The sequence below is a fragment of the Heteronotia binoei genome, chromosome 13 (assembly GCF_032191835.1).
Source record: "Heteronotia binoei isolate CCM8104 ecotype False Entrance Well chromosome 13, APGP_CSIRO_Hbin_v1, whole genome shotgun sequence".
Taxonomy (NCBI): Eukaryota; Metazoa; Chordata; class Lepidosauria; order Squamata; family Gekkonidae; genus Heteronotia; species Heteronotia binoei.
In genome coordinates, this window is record NC_083235.1 from 51863507 (window position 1) to 51883749 (window position 20243).

Genomic DNA, 20243 nt, shown 5'->3' on the forward strand with positions numbered 1-20243 from the left:
TGAATACCTGTGGTTGGGTCAGACAGCCCCCTCTGAAATAGAACTGCTGACTTGGTGAAGACGTCACAAGAAATGGCGTCATAGAAACATCGTGAGACTTCTTAACCATCGAAAATGAGACTTCATGGCAAGAAAGAAAGGAAGAAGCCATTAAGAGAAAGGAAAATTGTAAGCCTCCCAGCCCTCTCCAGGACTATAAATCATAGAGAAGTGCCAGCGGCCATTGAAAGAAGGTCAAAATTTTAAAAAATTATTTATAAGAAAACGGGACTTTAAAAATTAGTGATTAGTGGCAGATATCATCATTAAAAGGTGAAATCTATTGGAATATATGTTTTGAATCAAGTTTGGCGCAGCCCAGGAGAAAAAAGGAAAACTTTTTAAAAGGGACAGAAAAGCTGCGGATGCCATTTTGAAGAAATTTAAACTTAAAAAAATAATGTCTGGACTTAGGAGCCTCAGGGAACGATGATTTTGGGCTCATATAAAAGGGCATGGTCCAATCTACAAGATCGTGCTATTGAAAATTAAATCAGTGAGGTCAACTTTGGAGCCTATTTAAGCAATGGGCAGGCAGTGATGTCTGCGCAAAAATCAGGAGCAAAGCAGATTCGAACGAGGTCTGGGTCACTTGAAGAAGCTAAAATGGCTAAATGGCAGGAGGCAATTGATGCTATGGAGGAAAGATTGGTAAAAATAATAAAGGAATCATTAACAGAAAGTAAGAAGGAAATGAAAAAAGACATTGAATCCAGTGCAGAAGAAGTTAAAAAAGAAATTAAAAAGGAGATTGAAGAGCTCAGAAAAGACTCTCAAGCAGCGCTAAAGAAAGTTCAGGAGGTGGAAGAAAAGTTGAAAGGCCAAGATATAAGAATAGACACATTGGATTCCACTATTCAAAAAATGCAGGAGAAAGCATTGCTACAAGACTGTAAACTAATGGAAAATCAGATATGGCTGAGAGGAGTGCCTGAATCTGCTGAGACTGACTTAAGGACATATATAATAAAAATCATTGCTGAATTCTTGGATGAAGACCCAGATGAAACCAGTTATTTCTATGACTACATTTACAGGGTAAATTTGGACTGTGCCAGAAAAAATAAATTACCAAGAGATGTGGTAGTAAGATTTGTGACAAGAGATATGGTGAAAGATTCTGAGTAGACAATTGAAAATACATTGGAGGTGGATGGTAGCAATGTAAGAATTATGAAAGAATTGCCAAGGAAAGTCATCAACGATAGGAGATTGTATAGAAAATTGACAGAAAAGCTGAGAGAAATTGAAATGAGATATAGATGGATACTTCCAGAGGGTTTAAGTTTTGAATATAAAGGAAAGAGATTTACAATTACAAGCACTCAGGAAATGACATTCTTGGGAGATCATAAGGAATTTGGGGGTACAGATTAAGAATAATAAACCATTATGGATTACAAACTAATACCTTGGAATGTAAATGGACTAAATTCACCACAAAAGAGAAGGGCAACCTTTAATTGGATTGGGAAACAAAAATGTAATATAATCTGGCTGCAAGCAGTACACATTAAACAAACAGATTATAAATTTTTATGGAACAAACAACTTGGTATGGAATTTTGTTCATTGGCCAAGGAGAAAAAAGGGGTGTTGTTTTTTATGTCAAACAAGAACTAGACCCAAAATTGATTTTTAAAGATGATGATGGCAGATATATTGCGGTGGAAGTGATGTTGAATTACAAAAAAACTTTGTTATTGGGATTATATGCCCCAAATGGAACAAAGGACTTTTTTAAAAAAAGACATTATGCAACAATTAGACCAAGTGGCGTATAAGCAAATTATGATAATGGCAGACTTTAATGGAACAGTTAAAAATATTCTGGACAGATCTGGGGAAAAAAATAATGAAGGGAAACTACCAAAGTCTTTTTTTGATTTGGTAAAACAAGAGAGTTTGGAAGACATATGGAGGGAATTTAACCCCAGAGAACGTGACTATACTTTCTTTTCAGCAAGGCATAATTCTTTCTTAATAATTGATATGATATGGATTACAAAAGATCTTGGACTTTTAACAAAGAAAATAGAGATTCTTCCTAAAATAGGGGCAGACCACAATCCAATAATGTGGTCTGCAAAACTTGCAAAGAACACCTTAAGATGGCGGATAAATGAAGATTTGCTACAGAAACAGGAGGTAGTGGTGTCTCTGGAAAAGGAGACTAAATTCTTCTTTCAAATAAATGAAAAAGAGGACACTCAATTTCAAATTGTGTGGGATGCATATAAAGCGGTAATGAGGGGCATCTTAATTACATTGAACAATAAAGATAAAAGAGCCAAATTACTTCCTTCCTACTGTTTCAGCTTGAGAAAAGGCCACAGAAGAAGGCAGGAGTTTCTCCTTCCCCATGCTATTGTTCTGAGCCCAAAAGGGCTCCTCAGGACTTCAAAAATGCTTTTACCTGCAGATGCTGTGTCAAAAAAGCAATATGTAGTTTGGCCCTACATCAACCCACAAAAGAAAAGGGATTCTACACACTTAGGGAACTTCCAGTGGGCAGAAATAGATGGCCTTGTAAATTAACCAAAATAAAAGTAAAAGAATGAAGTAACATGGAATGCTGAGGAAGAGAGATCAACTTCCTCAAACCCTGAAAAGAATCTGGGTGGGGGCTTTGAGGGTAGGACAGTTTTCAAAGTATCTCTTTTACAATCCCAAGTATAGCCACCTTCAAGAGGGGTTTAGATAAAAATATGGAGCACAGGTCCATCAGTGGCTATTAGCCAGTGTGTGTGTGTGTATATAAATTTTTTTGCCACTGTGTGACACAGAGTGTTGGACTGGATGGGCCGTTGGCCTGATCCAACATGGCTTCTCTTATGTTCTTACAACTCTTTGTGAACCTCCAGTCACCCCCCACACACACACAAATACACAGAAAAAAAACAGCATTCTGTAGCAAGGATTAGGGATGTGCAAAAAAAAAAAAAAATCGGATTTACACGGATTCGGAAGTACACGGGGGAAAAAAATTCGGATTCCCCATGCACTACTGAATACCGTATTCGGAATAGCCGCATATACGGTAGATGCACGGCTATTACCGAATATACGGCCCTATTATACCCTAAGGGCCATTGAAATCAATGGCAAATAGGGTATATTTGAAGCCGCCTGGAGGGGGGGGGTTTGAGGGAGAGCCCCCAAATTTGCAGGGGACCTGCAGGGGACTCTCCCCTCCAACTCCCCCAAGTCCCAAAAAGATTGGGCCAGGGGATCCCATTCCAGGGGCACCCAAAGAGGGTGCCCCTATTCCATCATTATACCCTATGGGCCATTGAAATCAATGGCAAATAGGGTATAATTGAAGCCGCCTGGAGGCGAGGGGGTTTGAGGGAGAGCCCCCAAATTCGTAGGGTACCTGCAGGGGACTCTCCCCTCCAACCCCCCAAGTCCCAAAAAGATTGGGCCAGGGGATCCCATTCCAGGGGCACCCAAAGAGGGTGCCCCTATTCCATCATTACACCCTAAGGGCCATTGAAATCAATGGCAACATAGGGCATAATTAGAGGCTACTGGGGGGCAGGGGGTTTGAGGGAGAGCCCCCAAATTTGCAGGAGACCTGCAGGGGCCTCTCCCCTCCAACCCCCCCCCCAAGTCCCAAAAAGATTGGGCCAGGGGGTCCCTGTCTTTGGGCTCCCCAAAAGGCCCATTGCCAACAATGATGGGGAAAGCCCAATTAGCCACTTCCTCCACTACAATTGCTGTGGGGAAAGTGGCTCTGGCCAGAGGGGGGTTTGAGGGAGAGGCCCCAAAACTGCAGGGCAGCTTCAGGGAACTCCCCAGCATGCAACCCCCCTGGCCCCAAAAGACAGCACCCATCTGTGGGCACCCCAAAAGGAACACTGCTCCCAATGGTGAGAAAAAAACCAATTAGAGCCACTTCCTCACTGCAATTGTCGTGGGAAAAGTGGCTCTGGGGACCAGGAGGTTTTGAGGAGAGCCCCCCAAACTGCTGTGCAGCTTCAGGGGACTGTCCCACACAAAACCCACAAGGCCAAAAAAAAATTGGACCAGGGGGTCCAATTCCTGGGGCACCCAAAGCCAAACCTAACTTCACACCAGAGAATCTCTATAGGCCCCAAATGCACTACATCCCTCTATCTAATCTATGAACCCTGCAGGCCTGGCACCAATAAAAACCCAGTTGCCAACGTCGTGGCAGTACAAAACACAATCTGCTCAAGGTCTGCTCTGCAGACCTGGCTGCAGCAAACCCAGATGCCAGCTCTCCAGCCCTGCCCCAAACAACACGGGGAGAGCTGGCAAACCACAAAAAGCCTGCTGCCTCTCTGGGTCTCTCACCCAGGTGCCAGCTTCCCTGCCCCAAACAACACAATCTACAGGTGCCAGCTCTCCAGCCCTGCCCCAAACAACACGGGGAGAGCTGGCAAACCACAAAAAGCCTGCTGCCTCTGGGTCTCTCACCCAGGTGCCAGCTTCCCTGCCCCAAACAACACAATCTACAGGTGCCAGCTCTCCAGCCCTGCCCCAAACAACATGGGGAGAGCTGGCAAACCACAAAAAGCCTGCTGCCTCTGGGTCTCTCACCCAGGTGCCAGCTTCCCTGCCCCAAACAACACAACTCTAGTCTCTCAAACAAGAGAAGTGGTGGACCACCACACCTAGCTCAACATCATTCTGCAACACAAAGCAAGAAGCATTTTGACTTACCTTGAGTGATGGATGGTTGGCTGGTCCCAGCTCTTTCGTGTTACCCAGGGTGCACCACGAGGAGGCGAGCCAGAATTGCACCCCAAATGAGGAAGATCACTGGGAGGGCCTCAGATTATGTGAGAGGAAGGCAACCATTCCTTCTCTCTCAGCTCAGCAGTAACACACCAGCATCACTGTTCCATTAGAGGGACCTCAGCATTGGTATGGCTGCTGGCTGCCTGTCATCATCACTGGCACCTCCCTCTTTCTTCCTCCTGCCCCTGAAAAAAAAACTGGGTGGGTTATGCCTGTGGGTGCTGTCGGTTACAGTTGGGGGCTGCAATGGCCCTTTCAGTATTATTAGGCATGTGTGGGTGGAGGACTGGAGAAATTTGGATCGCTTTGCGGTTTTTAAACCAGCATTCACTTTTGGTTTGGGGAGGGATGAGGGGGGGGGGGATGCACTGCCAATCAATTTGTGAGTGAGTTTTTGGGCTGTCTTTGGACTCTAGTCAGTTTTTATTGGAGGAGCGTTTTACAACCATCTTCCAAGCGCGGGCCAAGAGAGGATGCAGGCACAAGTAGGTGCTCACTTCATTCAATCTCAAAGTCCATGTTTGGGGAGCCGAACAGAGGCAAGTTGACCTTCAGGAAGATAAACTGCTGAACTGTCCTGGGTTGCAGGCGATTGCGATGTGGGCAGACAATGTCGCCCATATGCGAAAAGACGCGCTCGCTCTGCACGCTCGTCGGTGGGCAGGAGAGGAACGCCTTGGCCACGGCGGAGAGGGCCGGCCAGACCCCCTCCTTCGTGACCCAGTAGTCCAAAGGAGACGCTTCCTGTGGCTCGAGGGGCTCAAAAAGATAGTCCCTCACCATCGCAGCACCCATCTCCGCTCTCGGTGCCCTACCGCTCCTAGAGGGGCCAACGACCCGCCCGATGAATGTCACCTCAGCACTCCTCGTGGCGTGAGTCTGGTGGGAAACACTGCCTAGCTGGGGAGGCTGGGGATGAACAACAGCAGCGGAAGTCGCACTCACAGATGAGCTGCTTCCACCCCCCTCCTCCTCAACTATCGACACTGGGCCCCCCCTGACTCTGGAATGCTCGACCTTCTGGGAGAGCTCGTCTCGCCAGCGATCGAGCTCGTTGGCCCGCTCGGCGATTGTGCCCTTAAGGCGCGGGTCTAACATGGCCGCCATCATGTAGACCTTATCCTGGGTGAAAGCCTGAAAGCGGGCCTCTAGCCCAACCTGCAGCCTAACAACCAGGGCGCGCACCGCTGGAAGAACGTCTGCACGGCCTTGAGCTGGCACTAGAAACGAGGCCAGGTCCTCATGGGCCATCTGGACCATGGGGACGACCAGTGTGATTCTCGCCGTGTCAGACGAGAGCATTTCTGTGTAGGTCTTGAAGGGCCCAAGAACCTCCACAGTCTGAGAAATGACCACCCAATCCTCTTGGGTGAGACGGTTCTCATCCCGAAAGACCCTCGTCTCAGAGACAAAGGCATCCAGGGCTGCTCTCTGCTCCACCATGCGCTCCAGCATGGCGCAGGTGGAGTTCCAGCGTGTGCTGACGTCACCAAACAGGCGGTGCCATGGCACGCCTGTCTCTGTCTGTTTCTCACGCAGCCGATACGAGTCCGTATTGCTGCGTGAGAAGTGACCCGTGATGTACCGACATTTCTGGAGCAGAAGTTGGTACTCATGGGTCGCGGCCTGATACACACGATCATTGTTTTTCGTCTGCCCCAACGCATCCTTGACCACGAGGTGGAGAAGGTGGGCCACGCAAGGAAGGCATTTTAGGCCCGCACGCTGGGCGGCCGCCTTGATGTTTGAGCCACCACCAGTCACCATGAAGCCCCTGGCAACGTCCCCCCCGCTGCCTACCCAGGCCTCTACCTGCTGTGAGAGGATGGCTCTGAGAGTGTCCGCTGTGTGCGGCGCGTCGACTGCTTCGGTGTGCAGCAAGGCACAGCGATAGCCGGCCCGGCGGCCCTGACCCTGCCTGTCACTACTGCCACCCCCAACCACCTCACTGGGTTGCCACCAATGCGCAATCAGGGAGAGATACCCCTCGAACGCATGTTTGGAGGTCCAGATATCTGAGGTGAAATGAACAGTCCCCCCGGGAGCACGGGACAAATGCTCCTTCACCACAGATCTGGTCGCCCTGAAAAGAGCTGGCACAATGGTCCTGCTAAGGGTGGTTCTAGCAGGAATTTTGTACCAGGGCGCCAGGTACTCCAGCAACCCCCGCACCCCAGGATTCTCGACAACTGAAAACGGAAGCCCATGGGCGACCGACCTGGCAAGGTGCCAGGCGATCACCCTCCTGCCGTGCCTGATTCCCCCTCTTGGCACAGAGGTGCCCCTACCAAACATCTCAGGCAGAGATGCCTGGCGTCCCTGTTCTCCCACGGAACGCTCCTGGAGAGCGGGGGTAGTCGGCGATGGGACGGACCCCCTGGCTGGGTGGTGTTGTTGTCCGCTGGGACAACACAGCACCAGCCTGCTTCTCCCCCTTAAGAAGCACCCCCGGGTGGTGCTTCCGCAGGTGATTCCGCATCCCCCCCAGAGTCAGGTGGGCAAGGTCCCGCCCACGACTGATCCGGGCCCTACACAGCTTGCACTGCGCATAACGTGGATCCTCCATAAGTTGGAAATGCTTCCATACTTCGGAGGTGAACGGATGCCCAAACTGACTGGCAGGTTGGGTGTCCAGAGCCACCTCCTTTGAGGTGCTCGGGGGAGACACATCGTGCCTCAGGGTGGCAGGAGGGGCTGGCCGCCGGGGGGAAGTGGGCGGAGATGGAGGCACCTCGTGTGTCTCCATCTCTTCCCCCTCCACCCCATGCGGCCTTCCCTCCTGGCCATCCCCTGAAGGTCTGCTGGTGCCCGAAGGAACCAAAGAAGGGGGCTGGTCCTCCTCAACCAGCTTCTCCTCCAGTTCCTGCACGACACTCTCCACCCTCCTTGGGGTGATCATTTTGGACAGAAAACTGTCCCCAAAGCTCATCTCCAAGGAGGGCTGCTCTTGCTGCCCCTCCTCCGGCTGCTGAGGTCGAGCGACATCAGCTGGAGAAGTGGCTGCCCAAGCAGCAGACCCCTGCGCAGTGCCAGCACCTAATGGCACCTTTGCTCAGGGCACCACAGCAGCAGCCTCGATGAAGGGCCCAAGGCAGGCCTTCTTCTTCATCACACTCCGGCCAGAGGTCGGAGTGCTGGAAAGCGGCTGTGGAGTGGCCCCACGCACAGGTGGGGGGGAGACCTGGGTCCTCCCCCTCCCCTCCACCCCTCTAGTCTTCTCCTTGGCCTTGCCCCCAGGGCCCCTCTTCTGCTGCCTGTCACTCATGTCACCCTTGGCCAGTCTCACAGAACCTGAACTGAGAGTGGGGTTTTTTACAAACCTAACTCACTGCACTGTACCCTGAACCAACAGGTGCCCTGACTTCTTTTTAAAAACCCTCCCACCAAAGCTTGTTTATTTGTTTTTTGGTCCCTAACCTGTCCTTCTTTGGGTTGGGGTAGTAGTAGTCTGGTAAAGTTTAGGAGACTAGGTGATCCTGCCTCTACCTGGCTGCAGTTTTTAAAAGGCTACCTTGAGATGAAGGCAATCCTTGTTATATCCTCCTAGTTAAACTTCTCCTAACTAGATCCTGGGACAAACCTGATTTCCTTGCAAACTAGAAATCAGGTGTCCCCTATAACGTGAGAGAAGCTGTGGTTTACCCTATGGAAATCTAAGGATGCACCAGCTTTCAGTGGCTGAAAGCCAGATGCACCGCTGCTACAAACCTAGTCTCTTTAAAAGGGAGCCTGATGTGGCCTAGTAGTCACACTGCCTTTTATGAGAAACCTAGAAACTTTTTAAAGCACCCCTATCTGGCCTACTTGAATTGTGAAAGGAGATAAAGCCCTAAACTGGATTAATTTTGTTTTAAATTTCAAAAAAACACAATCCCTAAAACACCCTTATTAGTGGGGCAGCCTATTTAGTGGCCCTAGCCAAACCGAGAGCACACTCAGATTCCAAAAATCACTCTATAACAACAAGAAAGTGACCCAGCCCACACACACCCTCGCCAACCCCCACACCAACCAGAGGTAATTTTAAAAAACCAAAACAAAACCAGAGAATCACAAGAGGCCAAGCAAACCAACTCAAGATTTTAAAAAACCAAAACAAAACCAGAGAATCACAAGAGGCCAAGCAAACCAACTCAAGATTTTAAAAAACCAAAACAAAACCAGAGAATCACAAGAGGCCAAGCAAACCAACTCAAGATTTTAAAAAGTGGCCTTTCACCAATAAGAAAACTCAGGCCAAATCAGTCAACAACAACACCCCCACCCCTAAAACCAGAACCAGAAAAGGGGGACAAAACAATGAAAATTAGGCCAAACAGCACCCCCCCAATAACCTGAAGATAAAAGTAACACAGCAGCAACACAACACAGCAGCAACAAATCAAACAATGAAACAGTAAAAAACTCAACTTTTAATAATACAGGAACTCCCCCCCCAACCCCCCCAACCCCCCCCCCTCACCCTAACCCCAAGAAATCCAAGCCACCCAAATCAGGAGAAGTAAAAGGACACTGCACTTTAAAAAGTCCTCTCACTAAATTAAGATATGGGCAAATTAGCAAAACCACCCCACCCCAGGCCCCCCCACCCCCAGCAGAACCTAACCTCAACCCCAAATAGGCTACCCTACCCACCCAGCACTCACCCACCCAAATCTGAACAAGTAAAGGGACTCTAGTCCTTTTACCAACAAAAACTAAAACAAGAACCCCAAAACTGTCTTACCTTGTCTTCTCTGAGTCCAGGGAGGTGGTAAGGCAGTGAGAGAGCAGCAGGCAGGAGCTGAAGCCAAGGCCAGCCACCAGCAGCAGCACAATCTCTCTCACACCAACCCACACCACATACACCAACACAGCAATGGAGGAGTCCAGCAGGAAGACTCCTTAAAAAGGTTCTCTGGCCCTACAGAGAGCAATTTCAAAAAATAGCACTGCTCTCTCTGATTGGCAAGAGAACATTGCTTACTTGGATACCCAAGTAAGCAAAAGATCAAAATAACAATGTAGCTGATGGCTGGGCCATCAGCTACACAGTACACAACAACAGCCCTGCAAAGCATGCATTTGCAATGCATTTTGCAAATGCATGCTTTGGATTGGCTGCTGGGGCTCCTCTTCCCCCTCCCCCCCCTGACCCCAGGGAGGCTATAGGAGAGGCGGGAAGCTAAGCAAGCAGCTCCATTGAGGCTGCAAAAGCCACTTCCCGCCTTTTCTTCTATTGAAGTTGACACTGAGCAGCCTTTTGACAGCCGTACCGTATTCTTCCGAATAGCGGTTCGGAAGAATACGGCGGCCGCGTTCGGGAGCCGCATAATGGGCGGCAATGGCTTTCGGCTGCGGGCAATGCCGAATACAGCCGAATCAGCGTTGATTCGGCTGTATTTTCGGCTCGGCTGAGCCGAATGCACATCCCTAGCAAGGATCTAGGAAAACATGCAGATTGTATCAGTGCCTAAATTTGTATTTTTCCTGCCTTAAAAGATCCCACTACTGATCAGCACAGGAGTATTGAGTTGCTTCATCTCTGATCTAGGCAGGTTTACCCTTCCTTGGGCAACCCACCATATTGATGTTGAACTTAGTGCAGACACTCAATCAGCCTAGCCTGCTGCATCCCTGAACTCCTGAGCTCACACAATTCACCAGCCTCAGCCTCCCCAGCAGCCAGGATTACAGGTGCATGCCACCACGCCCGGCTGTCTTAATAGATATATGTAAAGGCTATTTTTCTCAAGTTTCATTATCATTTAGCACAAGGAAATGAAATCAAGGGCAGGAATATGCAGATGAAGGAATGCAACAGACCCTGCCTCCACAATCGACTTCTGCATTTTACAGCTTTTCCTTGGGACAAAAAGTGGTTCTATGTTTGTGAAATGTAGTGCAATTAACACATTTATAACAGGTGGTCCAGACATCATTTTCATCAATGTGTGGCTCTCTGGTTCTTTTTTCAAGGATTTGATCTGTTGAGATCTCTTTGGTTTTGTGTGGAATAGAAGCTCATTCACTGTGACATGTAAATATTTTCTGCAAAACAGTTTCACCATGCTGTCTTGATGACATGCTTTTTGGCACACATGGTAAAGCATAGTTGTGTTTACAACTTCTGAATTCCTTACTGTGGTAACCACTATTAAAATCTATACTATTATATATATATATATATATAAATTGGCACCATTCCCTTTTCTGCCATTTGTGACACAACAACACAAATCAGCTTTAAATAAACAACAACAGAAATTACAGGTATACCCCCCACCAACATGAGTAAACATGGGGAAATGGACTCATAATCACAATATAACAGAACCCTCTGTGTAGTTGTGAAATCCAGGAGGCCCTGTATAAGGATGAGGAGACAAGTCAAAGGGACTACACAGTGGCTAAATTCCCTAATGGATCTTCTCAAAGTGTTACAGCATGAATCCAAAGGCATTGAGCAAGATGGCACTCAGTGCTACAGGAACTCAGGAATCAATTCCAGGCCCTTGTGATGGTGACTGAGACAGGAACACTGGCAAGGAAAGAACCACAAGGACAAGAAAGACAGAGTGAAGAAAGCATGAGGATGTAAAGAAATGGTGTTAGAAAGAAAAGGAAAGTGTTGGACATCAGTGACTCTCTGCTAAGTTATATGTCCATGCCTGACTCCTTAGCCCAAGATCTGTGTTGCTTGTCGGGGCAAATACTACAGATATTGCAAACCAGATACCAAAGCTCATCAAACCTGCAGTTCATTACCCATTTGTTATGGTCCATGGTCTCCTGTCAAGACTGAGTATAATGCGTTTATCAAGAATTCTCACAGGGGATTTGAACAATGGAGCCCAGAAGCAAGTATTTTTTTTGGGGGGGGGTAAGAAAGAAAGAAAGAGCAGAATAAAATTTAGAGGTTCTGGAGCTCTACTCCTGTGAACTCCTGCCCAAAATGAGGCCTGTTTTAAACTGACCCCACAAGGAGAAGGAGATAACCAACACAGGGATTTTAATAAAGAAGAGCAAACAGTAGCAGCTTGCCTGGGAAGGTCAGATCAAATGGAGCTGAAGTTGCAGGGCTTCCAGTGCCCAATATACCAATGCCCAAAACTTGAGCAATAAGAAGAAAGACCTTGAGCTTCTAATGCAGACAGAGGGTGTGATTTAGTAGGCATTATAGAGACTTGATGGAATGATTCCTATGACTGGGATGTAGTAGTGAATGGATATGCTTTGACCCAAAAGGGTCAAAGAGAAGGAGGCAAGCATTGTATATGAGGAGGGGGTTGGTTGGCAGGAAATACAGGAGGAGATGGCTGGCAGCCCAGTGGAAAGTATCTGGGTGAAGATAAGTGAAGGAAGGAGAAATAGTATTGTGGTTGGCGTCTGCTACAGATCACCTGACCAGGATGAAAAAGTGGACACTGCCCTACTTGGGCAGCTTGACATTGTATCCAAGCAATATGACCTTGTAGTTATGGGTGACTTCAACTTCCCTGGTATGTGCTAGGAGACAAACTCTGCTAAGTGTCCAGGGTCATTCAACTTCCTGACCTGCCTGGCTGACAGCTTCCTTTTTCAAAGCTATGAGGACTCAGCTATATTCAACTTAATATTAAACAAAAGCCAAGTTTTGTAGATGGAGAGGAGGTGGTGGGGACCTTAGGAGGAAGTGACCATGTCCTCCTAGAATTCCTTTTGATATGAGGGCCAATGATAGCTAAGGATGGGCATGAACTAGGGAGATGTCATTCATTTGTGGTTTGTGGCATACAAGTTTTGCAAAACATAAACCATCACAATTTTTTAAGAGTCAAACTGTTTCAGTTTGTGAGGATCATGACCTGGTAGAATGGCCCCCTGGTATGCTAGAGACACCAAATATGCAGGGGATGCTCAGCTCACTCTCCTCTACCTGCCAGCCATGGGGTCTGAATTACCCCCCAACTCAGTTATCCCCCAACCCCCCCAAAAAAAGGATGCACCCCACCCTCCATTGTTTCCAATGAAAGGGAAAAACAGCAAAAAAGCAAGGGCAATAGAAGCCCTGCAGAGCAGAATCAAAGTCCCAGAGAATTTCCACAACAGAAACTTGAAGGGTGGGGGGGAGAGGCATTTTTGAAAACCCTGCAGAACCAGCGCAATGTGCCCACCAGAACTAGTGCCACTGTGGCAGTGCAGACCCAACAAGACTAAGGTCAAACCAGAGAATCTCCACAGTAGAACTGAAGGTGGGAGGCATTTTTGCAAGCCCAGCAGAACCAGCACAATGTACTAGTGCCCAGCAGAACCCAGTGCCACTGGCACTGTAAGCTTAAAAGCTTAAAAGAAGTGATCTCAAAGCACAGCATCACAAATCTTAGCAAGGGGATGGGTGGAATTTTGCAAGCTCTGTGCAAGAAAGGAACACTGGCAAAGTGGGGAAAAATCCTCTTGAAACTGCCATGACTAGCCTGAAACTGACAACAGTGTTTCCAAAACTGGATAATTCTGCTTTGAAGTTTGGTAAACATTTTGTTGAAGTGGAGACTGTCTGGAAATGTATCCATTCATGAGCCAGCACAAACAGCTTGAAAGTTCATGGAAAGTTGGTGCCAGTTGACTGCCACAAACTTCACCTCATGAACCAGCCAAAATTAATCATGAACTTTAGTTCATGAGCTGGTTTGTGTCCATCCATATTCTTAGGCATATGTGTACGATAGATTTTAATAGGGCAGTGTTTAATGCACTCAGAGGCATGATGAGAGTCATTCCATCGGCAAGAACACTGGAAGGGAAAGAAGCAACAACTTTTGCAAGCTCAAGCCATCATTGTTCCAATGAGATGGAAACATGATAAGCTAAGGAAGAAAAAAGGAAATGTTCAAAAAATGGAGGCAAGGACATACTTCTAAAGAATAGTATTTGAGATTTGCTAGGCACTTCAGGTTAGCCATCAGAGATATCAGAGTAAGGTGAGGTTGTCCAGGGAGGCTTGCTACAGTAAGAAAAGCTTCTTCAACTATATGAGGAGCAAACACAAGGTAAAAGAGGTGCTAGGCCCACTGTTATGTGAAGATGGAGAAACTCTGACAGAGAGAAAACAGAAAGGCTCAATGCCTATTTTGCCTCAGTTTTTTCCCCCTGAATAAGAGAGCAGACTTATCTAGAGATGGAAAACAAGGTATGGCATCTGGACTGCTGGTTGACATGATGAGGAAGGGTGTTAAGAGGCACTTTGCTTCAGTGGATGAGTACACATCCCTCAACCCAGATGGCATGCATTCAAGAGTGCTCAAAGAACTTTCTAGAGAGCTTGCAAAGCCTTTGCTCATCATCTTCAAGACCTCTTGAAGGGCAGAAGATATTCCACAAAACTAGGTTAGGGTGAATGTCACCCTAGTCTTCAAAAAGGAAAGAAAGATGACTCAGGAAATTAAAGTCCCATCAGTCTGATCTCTGCCCCAAGGAAGATACTGGAGCACATTTTAAAAAGATCAGTCTGGGAACATCTGAAGACAGCTTGGTGATCCAATGAAGTCAGCATGGATTTGTTCCCAACAGGTCCTGCCAGACCAACCTCATTTCCTTTTCTGATGAGCTTACTGGATTGTAGGAATGCCACCATTGTTGTATACCTGGATTTCACTAAAGCTTTTGACCAGGCTCCTCATGATGTTTTGATGGGTAAACTAGAGGACTGTGGACTGGACTCTAGGATAGTTAGATGGATAGGGAACTGGTTAGAGAACTGCACCCAAAGAGTAATTATTAATGGCATTTCATCTGATTAGAGAGAGTTATCTAGTGGGGTTCCACAGGCTCTGGGGCTGTTACTTTCAACGTTTTTAAATGATCTGGATGAGATGGTGGAGGGACTACTGATTAAAATTGCAGATTATACCAAGTTGGGAATAGTAGTGAATGCACCAGAAGACAGTGATAAGAATTTAATGAGACACTGGAAGAGTGGATAGATGTGAATATGATACACTTCAACAAGGATAAGTGCAGACTAGTTCTACATCTGGGTAACAAAAATGGGAAGCACACATACTGGATGCAAGACACACTTCTGGATAGTTGTGTATGTGAACAAGTTCTTGGAGTGTAAGTGGATCATAAGTTAAATATGAGTAGTCGGTGTGATTCAGTGACAAAAAGGAATGATGTGGCCCTTAGTGTATCAACAAAGATATACCATCCAAATCACAAAATGTCATGGCAGACACTAATGTATTTGTGTCAACCCTTGGTTTGTGAGCTGCCCTGAGCCTGCCTTTGGTGGGGAGGGTGGAATATAAATTAAATAAACAAAACAAACAAACAAACAAATAAATAGGTCAGACCAACCCTAGAGTACTATGTGCAGTTCTCAAGGCTTCACTTCAAAAGGGATGTGGACAGAATAGAATGGGTGCAGAGGAGAGCAACAAAGATTATCAAGGGCCTGGAGACCAAGGCCTACAAATAAAAGGCTGAGGGACTTGGGAATGTTCAGTCTGGAGAAGAGGAGGTTGAGGAGGGACGTAAGAGAACTTGAACACATGAAAACATAAGAGAAGCCATGTTGGATCAGGCCAGTGGCCCATCCAGTGTCACACAGTTAACAAAACCCAGGTGCTAACAGGAAGTCCACTCACAGAGCCAGAACTCCAGAAGCCCTCCCACTGTTGCCCCCTAAACACCAAGAATACAGAGCAGGACTGCCCCAGATATAATGTTCCATCTATACCTTGTGGCTAATAGCCACTCATGAACCTTTGTAGTGCAATTCTAAGAATATTTCCCTGGGGGGTAAATCTGTTGAACAGAGTAGGATTCTGAGTAGACCTTCATAGGTTTGTACTATAAGAGCAGACCACTTGCATTTGTTCTCTTACAATGCAATCCTATACACATTTATTCAGAATCCCACTCAGTGGGACTTACAGGAAATATTCTTTTAAGTAATATATTATAACAGAATTTTAAAAAATTCTCCAATCCTACAATTAAATTCCTTTTTAATCTAGAAAACAACAGCTGTTAAGCTTGAACTGTGCTGCTTCCCAAATAAGGTCCTTATAGCCATGACTTGGAAACCGTTGTGTAGAAGTTCTGCAGTGAAAATTAGAAGATACAAAATGATAACGAAATGAGTTTATCAGTCTCCCCCCCCCCCTCATCTCTTTAATCTGTGTTTCATATGGTTGAAGTAAATTGATGGAGAAGAAGTGGGAGCCTGAGACATAAATGAAGATAGATACTCATTTTTAATGTTTATTTCTAACAAGAATCATTTTACTGTCTCTTCTCATTTTTTCCTGATAAATCATAATAGACATTTCCATTAGATTTTTTCCCCAAGGAGTTACATGAGTGCTGTGAAACCAACCCTCTTATTATCTCACTAGGAGGTTTACACAGAGCATCACAGAGGGTAAGAAAAAGACTGGTAAACTCCTAACTCCACATCATCCTCTGTAAAACTTGTAGTCTTCAGAGCTGCCAGGCACCAAAGGAGAGGAAGATAAGCAGGCTCAACAGAAATAAAGAGAGTAAAAAACACAGCAAAGGCTTCAGGTGTAGAGCACAGCATGTGCTCACTTTGATCACTACAGGAAATGTGTCTGACACAAAGCAGGAGGGCTTGTCGCCTCCCTCCTGCTAAACTCATTGATCTTTTCAAAATGCTATTCTGGGACCATGAGGTTAACCATGAAAAGCAAATCAGGAGTCTGCAGTAGGAAGCAGGAATTGATGGAAACTACCATACCCCTTCCATTACCAGAAAATTTAGTCTGAATCCAGCTCTTGGTGAACCATGGCATGGATGCTACCATTCCACCAAGCAAAGTTTGACGCTTTCATCCAGCCTAAGGCAACTTCCTCCATCTTAAAGTGAGTCTTCCTCCAATGCCAACATTGTTCAAGATGGAAGAAGTTTCCAAAATGTGGTAGAATATATGACAATACATAACTCAGGGCTGTGTGTATTCCTGCAGACAGAGTAGCTTGTATTTTGAGTTTCATCACTTTAGTGTCCCTGCAACAAAGGCCTGATATGCAGAAATTAATAATATATTGCTTTTCAGTAGAGTTCGTCTGTCCATCCATCCATCCATCCATCCATCCATCCATCCATCCATCCATCCATCCATCCATCCCATTCCAGTTCAGACAATAATTTGGTAAACAATGTTTATGTGTATTGGGTGGAGTAGTATGATTCTGGCTCCGTTCAGAAAACATAGGATTGTGGACCGCACTCCCCCCCTTAGGATTCCATGTGAATGCAGACCTATACACATTAGATTAAGGATTTCCCTTTGTACCAGTGTATAGCATGAGCTTTAATTCAAATATGTGAGCTGCTAGGTACCAAGGCCCACATCTTGAAACAGATCCCAGGACACTGAACTGCACTGTGCACTGAACAGCATGCACAATAGGACTGAGATAGAGGAAGAACAGCATGTACCATAGTAAGAGGCTAGAAGTCATCTAATCTGAAAAACTGATGCTGTGTTAGCCAGCCATGTTTCTTTCAGGGATTACCACCAATCTCCAATAGATCATTTAGACTCCCATGTTTGAAGACCATATCCTCTAGAACACTTAATGTTGGAGAAATTATGGAGAGCTCATGCTGTCACCTTTGCACATGAAACTGCTTCCTTAGATAAGAGCAACAGGACCTGCTCTGGCATGTGCCTTCTTCAAACATGCATGAGCAGACTGACTCCTTGAGTCATCAGTGGAGCTTGCACTGCTTGAGCAAGACAGAGAAGGAAAAATGCAGAACCCCATCATTATCTCATTTTGGTATTTCTCCACATCTTTCCTAAACAAATCCCATGTAAAACACAGTTCAAAAGACTTAACTAGTTTCCACTGATTTTATCATGTTTTAAAATGTTTTAAAGAAGCATAACATAATTTAATCAAAAAGGATCCAGGGTGAAAAAGACCAGAGTATAAAGCAAATAAATAAATCCAACCAAATCAAGATAATTTCTTCTCAATGTAAGTTTCCACTAAAGATTTAGTAGACAATTTTTATTTTATTTATACCTTGCTTTTCTCCTCAGATCAGTTTTCAGCATTATTCTTCTCTATCCTTGGTGAATAATAGAAAGTAGAGTTTAAAATGACAGTGAATTTGCCAATTATATACCCCAAACCCCTCCCCCTATGTTATCAACAATAAAGATTTAAAAATATTACAATTGGACATTTTCCCATAATTATTTTTGGTTTGAAAACAAGCAGTCTGACTAGGATTATCAAGCAATAATAATGCTTTTCTGTTGTTCTAGGTTGATAGGGAACCTCTAAACTTCTAGCCCTATCATTTGGCAGTCCAAATGGAGAAGTATAAGACCCTTAGTGACAGAGAAGTCCCATCACACTTAGCTAGACTGGTTCCACCTCTGAAATATCTGGCTGCTTTCCATCCTCTGTAAGTCTCAACCTTTCGTGTGCCTATTAGTCTTCGTAAATTTCAAGTTCTTCAAGGACACCATTATTGGGGATGGGGATATATATATTTTTTTTAAAAAGCAATTTGGTTTGGTTCGTGGTTTGTGCTGAGTCTCAAACCAAACCTGAACCCAACCCAACCTCAAATGGCCTATGATGAACTGAACCAGTTTGATAAATTCAGGAAACAGAAGAATGGCTTCCTGGGTTCTAGAGACACCAAACTCCCAGGGAATCTCCAGATGACTCTCTATCTACCCACCAAATTTGGTGAAAATTGGACTTAGGGGATCTGTGTTACAGCCATCCAGAGAAAGTGCCCCCAGAGTGCTCTCTGGGGAAATGACAGGCACAGGTTCAGGATAGGAGTCCCTCCAGGCCCACCTATCCACTCCAACTGTCAATGTGACTGCAGGGCAGGGTCAACGTGCTCCTGCCCTGCCAGGGAGTGCTGTGCTGTCTGCCACTGTGTTTCCAGGGTCCATCCTGACTGAGAAAATGGAGGGTGGTGGCTTAGAGACAGAGAACAGGAGAGAGAAATGGAAAGATCCCTACAACTCCAGAACAAGCCTTTGGCCACGCATAGCTGCCATCCTCTATTCTTGACAGCAGGAAGAGTGAGAATCTGACTCAAGGCCCAAACACCCAAAGCCTAGGAACACACACACAGAGAGATCACATTTGGAAAGGGTAACTGGCTCACACCTGCTGCCCACCAACATTCAGCTTCCCAAAAGGGTTGACCATTCACTGTCATCTTCTGGCCACTGGAGAAAAGTGAAAGGGGATGACTTTGGGGGAAGAAACACTGTGATAATGAAGACCTGCTGTGACAGACCCCAGTCACTTCCCAACTCACCCGCAGATTTCCCCACCAAAACCTTTTCACTTCCCTCAGGGAATGAGTCACCCCCAAGTAGCATGCATTCCTTTTCTTTAATTTAAACAATCAAACTGTCCCACCTGGATACAGATATTTGTTTAGGCTTATGACCCAGCAGAGGAATCTGAGGGAAATGCAGGAGCTGTCTTATTTTTAAACCCTTTTTAAATGGCACTTCTAGGGAAGGCAATGGCAAACCACCCCATAAAATGTCTGCCATGAAAACGCTGCGATGCGATGTCACCCCAGAGTCAGAAACGACTGGTGCTTGCACAGGGGACTACCTTTACCTTTTTAAATGGCACTTGGGCAGAGTAACTTTCAAAACAGAATAAAAATTGTATTTAACTGGCAGGGAAATATACATATGTTAGAAGAACAGACTGATGATGCCTCTTGCTCAGTACCCCAAGACTACAAACACCACAGAGCAAGCTAAATAGCTAGATTTGTACCAGTCTTCTTCCTGTCTTGCTTTCACTCAACCTCTGATTGGTAGAATGTAATGTCAGGGAACTCCCTATCTTTGTTCTCTTCCCCTTCCTTCTTCTTTCCTGCATGCATCAGGAGGAACAGCATGGTGTCTCTCCTCCTGATCTGAATGAAGCAGATGGCCTACTACAATCCAAAGCCATCCGGTTAGATAGAATAGTTTAGTCACTCTTTCTCTCCACAGTACTTATATGTTATGTTTCTTTTGAATAAATCCACCAGTATTAGTTACTTAAATAGAAGGCTCTCTGTGTAATTTGTGAGATAGTGTGGTAACCTTTAGACTAGACTAGAAACTCAGAAGGAGCACTCTGCTAAGTGAAGGTAAAGGACAGCTGCCTGACTAGTCCAGCCATCCTAAACCAGACCCAACAACATATATATCAGAGAAGTTAAGGATTAGAAATTCTGAGGTTAACCTTTTTCCTATGTACAGAACTGATGATATCTTAAAATATACAAGACATTGTAGCTTCTTTTCAGAAGTTTCTAGTTCATTGCAGTGAGAGGTACTTTTCTTAGTATACTTCAGCAATAGCACAAGATCTTATGAGTGTTCCCTGGGGGAGTCCCTCCAGGCCCACCTATCCTGAGTAATAGCACTATCTTAGAGTTTCTAGATTTCTCTCCTTAG